This window comes from Chiloscyllium plagiosum, chromosome 2 (assembly GCF_004010195.1).
Source record: "Chiloscyllium plagiosum isolate BGI_BamShark_2017 chromosome 2, ASM401019v2, whole genome shotgun sequence".
In the NCBI taxonomy this organism is placed as follows: Eukaryota; Metazoa; Chordata; class Chondrichthyes; order Orectolobiformes; family Hemiscylliidae; genus Chiloscyllium; species Chiloscyllium plagiosum.
The window spans coordinates 91,361,289-91,368,591 of NC_057711.1; positions in this window are offsets into that span (position 1 = coordinate 91,361,289).

The following is a 7,303-nucleotide window of genomic DNA, read 5'->3' on the forward strand; positions in this document are numbered from 1 at the left end:
GGATTGATGAGGGCTGAGCGTTGGACGTGATCTATATGGACTTCAGTAAGGCATTTGACAAGGTTCCCCATGGGAGACTGGTAAGCAAGGTTAGATCTCACGGAATACAGAAAGAACTTGCAATTTGGATACAGAACTGACTCAAAGGTAGAAGACAGAGGGTGGTGGTAGAGGTTTGTTTTTCAGACTGGAGGCCTGTGACCAGTGGAGTTTCGCTGAGCGTTGGACGTGATCTATATGGACTTCAGTAAGGCATTTGACAAGGTTCCCCATGGGAGACTGGTAAGCAAGGTTAGATCTCATGGAATACAGGGAGAACTAGCTATTTGGATACATAACTGGCTTGAAGTTAGAAGACAGGCTTCCAGACTGGAAGAACAACCTTCTTCCACTACCCTCTGTGACCAGTAATATTACCACAAGAATTTGACACTGAGTCCACTACTTTTCATCATTTATATAAATGATTTGGATGTGAACAGAGGAAGTATAGTTAGCAAATTTGCAGATGACATCAAAATTGTAGGTGTAGTGAACGGTGAAGAAGGTTACCTCAAATTACAACAGGATCTGGATCAGATGGGCCAATGTGCTGAGGAGTGGCAGATGGAGTTTAGATAAATGTGAGGTGCTGCATTTTGGGAAAGCAAATCTTAACAGAACTTATACACTTAATGGTAAGGTCCTAGGAAGTCTTGCTAAACAGAGATCTTGGAGTGCAGGTTCATAGTTCCTTGAAAGTGGAGTTGCAGGTAGATAGGATAGTGAAGGCGGTGTTTGGTATGCTTTCCTTTATTGGTCAGAGTATCGAGTACAGGAGTTGGGAGCTCATGTTGCGGCTGTACAGAACATTGGTTAGGCTCCTTTTGGAATTTTGCATGCAATTCTAGTCTTCCTCCTATTAGAAGAATGTTGTGAAATTTGAAAGGGTCCAGAAAAGATTTAGAACATAGAAACGTACAGCACAGAACAGGTCCTTTGGCCCATGACATTGTGCCGAGGTTTAATCCTAATGTAAAATATAGTAGATTAGATCACTTACAGTGTAGAAACAGGTCCTTCAGCCCAACAAGTCCACACAGACCTACTAAAGCGCAACCCACCCATACCCCTACATTTACTCCTTCACCTAACACTACAGGCAATTTAGCATGGCCAATTCACCTGACCTGCACATTTTTGGACTGTGGGAGGAAACCGGAGCACCCGGAGGAAACCCATGCAGTCACGGGGAGAATGTGCAAACTCCACACAGTCTGTTGCCTGAGGCGGGAATTGAACCTGGGTCTCTGGTGCTGTGAGGCAGCAGTGCTAACCACTGTGCCACCTTGCCACCCTATGCACACCTCAACTCACTGCTATCCATGTGCAAGTCCAGCAGTTGCTTACATGTCCCCAATGACTCTGTTAAAGATGTTGCCAGGGTTGGAAGATTTGAGCTATAGGGGGAGTTTGAATGGGCTGGGGCTGTTTTTCCCAGGAGCGTCGGAGGCTGAGGGGTAACTGTATAGAGGTTTATAAAATCGAGGGGTATGGACAGGATAAATAGACAAAATCTTTTCCCTGGGGTGGGGGAGTCCAGAACTACAAGGCATCGGTTTAGAACGAGAAGGGAATGATATAAAAGGGACCTGCAGGTCAACGTTTTCATGCAGAGTGTGGTGTGTGTATGGAATGGGTTGTCATAGGAAGTGGTGGAGGCTGGTGGAATTGCAACATTTTAAAAGGCATTTAAATGGGTCTATGAATAGGAGGTGTTTGGAGAGATATGGGCCAGGTGCTGGCAAATGGGATTAGATTTGGTTGGGATATTTGGATCGGATGTACGAGTTGGACGATGCTGTATATCTCTATGAGTATGACTCTGACACAGGCCTTTTTAAACTATCTAATCTACCTGCATTGCCACTTCAGTGATCTGTGGACCTGCACACTCAGCCCTCACTGCACATCAATATTCCTAAGAGTTCTGCTATTCACTGTATAATTTCCACCTGTACTTGACCTTCCAAAATGCATCACCTCACTTTGGTCCAGATTAAATCCAGCTGCCATTTCTCTGCCCATGCCTCCAACCTATCCGTATCCTGCTGTATCATCTGCTAATCCTCTTCACTATCCACAACTCCACCAATCTCTGTATTGTCAGCAAACCTATATAGACCAGCTATATTTTCCTCCAAATTATTTATATAGATCATGAACAGTACAGTTACCAGCACTGATCCCTGGGGAATACCATTAGTTACAAGCTTCCACTCTGAAAAGCATTGTTCCACCATTACCCTCTGTCTCCTATGACTAAGCCAGCTCTGTATCCATCTTGCCAGCTCACCCTTGACACCATGGTGACTTTACCTTTTGTACCAATCTGCCATGAGGTATATTGTGAAAGGCATTCCTGATTTCCATGTAGACAATATCAACCACTTTTCCCTCATCAATCATCTTCTTCACCTCCTCAATCAAGTTAGTGAGGCAGGTCACCTCTCCCGCATAAAACCACCCTGCCTGAGGCTTTGAAGTTCATTTGCTTCTAAATACATATGGATCGTGTTTCTGGGAATCTTTTCAATAATTTCCCGATCACTGACATGAAACTCACTGGCCTGGAATTTCCAGGATTATCCCTATTACTCTTCTTATACAATGGGACAAAAAATGGCCCATCTCCAATCCCCTCAGAACTCACATATGGCCAAAGAGGATACAAAGATGTCTGTCAATGCTCCAGCAATTTGTTCTCTTCACTCCCTCAATATTCTGGGATAGATTCCATCAGGACCCGGGGGCTTTAAAACTTTTTAAGATGCACATTTATTTCTTTTTTAATCGCAACTTGGCTTAGAAACTCGACACTCCCTTCCCTGAGATCCATTCTCTATCGATTCCTTCTCTTTGGTGAATACTGACACAAAATATTGGTTTAGAACCTTGCCCATCTCTTCTGGCTCCATACATCGATTCCTTCCTTGAGTGGGCCTTTCTCGGGCTACACTCTTGCTTTTCATATATATATAAAAAGCCTTGGGATTCTCATTCAATCCTGTTTGCTAATGACCCCTTTTTTATCCCTTCTAACTTCTGAAATGCTCCCCCACTGAAACTTCATTCACCTAGCCAGTCTCATTTCCCAAACCAGGTCCAGTATAACCCCTTCCCTGGTTGGACTGTTTACACATTGTGTCAAGAAACCCTCCTGAATGGTCCTTACAAATTCTGCCACCTCCAAACGGACCCCACCACCAAGGATATATTTCCCTCCCCTCCTCTATCAGCTTTCCGTAGAGACCACTCCCTCCGCGACTCCCTTGTCAGATCCATACCCCCCACCAACCCAACCTCTTAGGTCAGGATCACAGTGAAACAGACTGGGATCACGGATAGTTAGGTCAGGATCACGGTGAAGCAGACTGGGATCACATTTAATTAGGTCAGGATCACAGTGAAACAGACTGGGATCACGGATAGTTAGGTCAGGATCACGGTGAAGCAGACTGGGATCACATTTAATTAGGTCAGGATCACAGTGAAACAGACTGGGATCACGGATAGTTAGGTCAGGATCACGGTGAAGCAGACTGGGATCACATTTAATTAGGTCAGGATCACAGTGAACCAGACTTGACCTCTCCGCCTCCACCCTACTCCGACCTATCACCCTCACCTTGACCTCTTTCCACCTATCACATTTCCAACGCCCCTCCTCCAAGTCCCTCCTCCCTACCTTTTATCTTCTCCTGCTGAACACTCTCTGCTCATTCCTGAAGAAGGGCATGTGCCCGAAACGTCGAATCTTCTGTTCCCTGGATGCTGCCTGACCTGCTGTGCTGTTCCAGCAATAAAGTTTCAACCTTACAAATTCTGCCCCATCCAAGCTCTGACCACTAAGTGAGTCCCAGTCAATATAGGGGAAGTTAAAATTATGCATCACAACACCTGTTTTTACATTGTTCCATAATGTCTCTACATATTCTCTCCTCTACCTCCTGCTTGGTGTTAGTAGGCCTGTGGTATTGTGATCTCACCTTTTCTGATTCCTGAGTTCTATCCATATTGCCTCGTTGCAGGAGTCCTCTGATGTATCCTCCCTCAGTGCAGCTTAACATACTCCGTTACCAGTAATGCAACTCCCCCGCCACTTTTACATCCTTTTCTATCACACTTGAAAGATCTAAGTCCTGGAACATTTAGCTGTCAGTCCACTCCCTCTTTCAGCCAAGTCTCTGTATTTGCAATAATGTCATAGTTCCAAGTACTAAACAAAACTAAGTTCATCCACCTCGCCTATTATTCTTTTCAATTTGAAACTCACATTTTTTTTAGAAAACCTCCCCATGTCTTCCCAACAGTATTTCCCTGCCTGTTCTTGTTCTTAGTCATGTTTGCCTTGGCTTCTACCTCCTCCATCAATTTCTGCATTTACTGCCCTAACCCCCCACCCCCAAGGACATCAGTCCCAGTCCTGCACAGGTGTAACCCATCCAAGTTGTTTGTACAGGTCCCACCTGCCCCAGAACTGGTCCCAATGCCCCACAAATATGCAACCCTCTCCCTCGGACCATCTTTTCAGCCATTGTTCATCCTATATATCCTGCAGTTTCTACTCTGACTAGCTTACATCACTGGTAGTAATCCTGAGATAATTACCTTTTTGAGGTTCTACAAGTCAACTATCTTCCTGGTTATCTATATTCTGCTTTTAGGACCTCATCCCTTTTACCTATGACGTTAGTACAAATGTGTACCATGACCATGTTCGTCTTCCGCTTTCAAAATGTCCTGCAACCGCTCAGACATCCAGGACCCTAGAACTAGGAAGGCAACCATCCTGGAGTCTTTTTTTGCAGCCAGAGAAATGCTTATCTATTCCCCTTATGATTGAATCCCCTATAACTATAGCATTTCTATGCCTATTTCCCCCTCCCTCTGCAACAAAGCCAACCATGGTGCCACACCTTTGGCAGCTGCTGTTATCCTTTGAGAGGTCAATCCACTCAACAGTACCCAAAACGGTGTCTCTGTTTGGCAGGGGAATAGCCACAGGAGATTCCTGCACTGCCTGCTTGGCCCTCCTGCTATGTCCTGGTCACCTGCTCTCTTTCTCCCTCTGAAGTATGAGTCTGTGGTGTGACCACCTCTTTATACGTGCTATCCACGAAACTTAATGCCTCATGAATGCTCCACAGAGCCCCTAGACGCCACTCCAACTCCGAAACTTGGGCTTCCAGGAGCTGCAGCTGGAGACACTTCTTGCACACTTGCAGGTGCAGGGCACTGGAAATGTGCCCAGCTTCGCACACTGAACAAGAACAAGAACACTGCCTCACAGCACCAGGGTCCCAGGTTCGATTCCAGCCTCGGGTGACTGTGTGAAGTTTGCACATTCTCCCCATGTCTGCGTGGGTTTCCTCCAGTTTCCTCCCACAGTTCAAAGATGTGCAGGTTAGGTGAATTGGCTATGCTAAATTGTCCATAGTGTTAAGTGCGTTAGTCAGAGGGAAATGGGTCTGGGTGGGTTACTCTTCGGAGGGTCAGTGTGGACTGGTTGGCCCGAAGGGCCTGTTTCCACACTGTAGGGAATCTAATCGAATAGCAGACTACAATTTGGAGCTCTCCTCCCATTTCTTAACCCTTTAAGTGAATTAATCCATACAATATTAAATACATTTAATACTGATTTGAAGCTCTCTGTTCTGATAAGTAGCAATTTCTTTAAAGTAACCTGTGATTCACCAACAGTTTCCAGAAACTGTTTAGGCTCGCACTCCATTACCCAATGGAACTCTTGCCGCTGACCGTCTTCTTATGATGTTTCGTCTCCTCTGACCCTTATCTCTCCTTTCCTTTTTTTGGTTGGAGGAGGAAGGAGGGATGGAAACCACTATAGTAATGTAATGTTTGGGGCTAACCATTCCTTAACAGCAAGTTCTTCCATGAACTCTTCGCACCCGCGCTGACTGCTCTATCCACTCCCAGAATGCAAATGAGTGATGTCTCAGCACCCTTTGGTTGGATGAGCAGTTATTATGGTGATAATAATAATAATATCACCAATTATTATTATTATTGGTGATTGAATCTGCATATTGATTGAACTATAAAAGCATCCAGGGAACAGGAGAATCGACGTTTCGGGCATAAGCCCTTCTTCAGGAATGAGGAAAGTTTGTCTAGCAGGCTAAGATAAAAGGTAGGGAGGAGGGACTTGGGGGAGGGGCATCGGAAATGTGATAGGTGGAAAGAGGTCAAGGTGAGGGTGATAGGTCAGACTGGGGTGGGGGCGGAGAGGTCGGGAAGAAGATCTCAGGTTAGGATTTCCATCTCAGGCGACCGAATCAACACGGACATCTACTACAAACCGACCGACTCCCACAGCTACCTGGACTACACCTCCTCCCATCCTGCCCCCTGTAAAAACGCCATCCCATTCTCCCAACTCCTTCGTCTCCGCCGCATCTGCTCCCAGGAGGACCAGTACAAAATACGTACAACACAGATGGCCTCCTTCCTCAAGGACCGCAATTTCCCCCCCGACATGGTCGACGGTGCCCTCCACCGCATCTCCTCCACTTCCCGCTCCTCCGCCCTTGAGCCCCGCCCCTCCAACCGCCACCAGGACAGAACCCCACTGGCCCTCACCTACCACCCCACCAACCTCCATGTACAGCGCATCATCCGCCGTCACTTCCGCCACCTCCAAACAGACCCAGCACCAAGGATATATTTCCCTCCCCTCCCCTATCAGCTTTCCGTAGAGACCACTCCCTCCGCGACTCCCTTGTCAGATCCACACCCCCCACCGACCCAACCTCCACTCCCGGCACCTTCCCTTGCAACCGCAGGAGGTGCAACACTTGCGCCCACACCTCCCCCCTCACTTCTCTCCAAGGCCCCAAGGGAAACTTCCATATCCGCCACAGATTCACCTGCACCTCCACCCACATCATCTACTGCATCCGCTGCAGCCGGTGTGGCCTCCTCTATATTGGGGAGACAGGCCGCCTACTTGCGGAGCGATTCAGAGAGCACCCCTGGGCCACCCGGACGAACCAACCAAACCAACCTGTGGCACAGCATTTCAACTCCCCCTCCCACTCCACCGAGGATATGCAGGTCATTGGACTCATCCACCGCCAAACCACAACAACCCGACGGTCGGAGGAGGAGCATCTTATCTTCCGACTGGGAACCCTCCAACCGCAGGGGATGAACTTGGACTTCACCAGTTTCTTCATCCCCCCTCCCCCCACCTTGTCTCAGCCGGATCCCTCCAGCCCGGCACCCCCTTCCTGACCTGCAG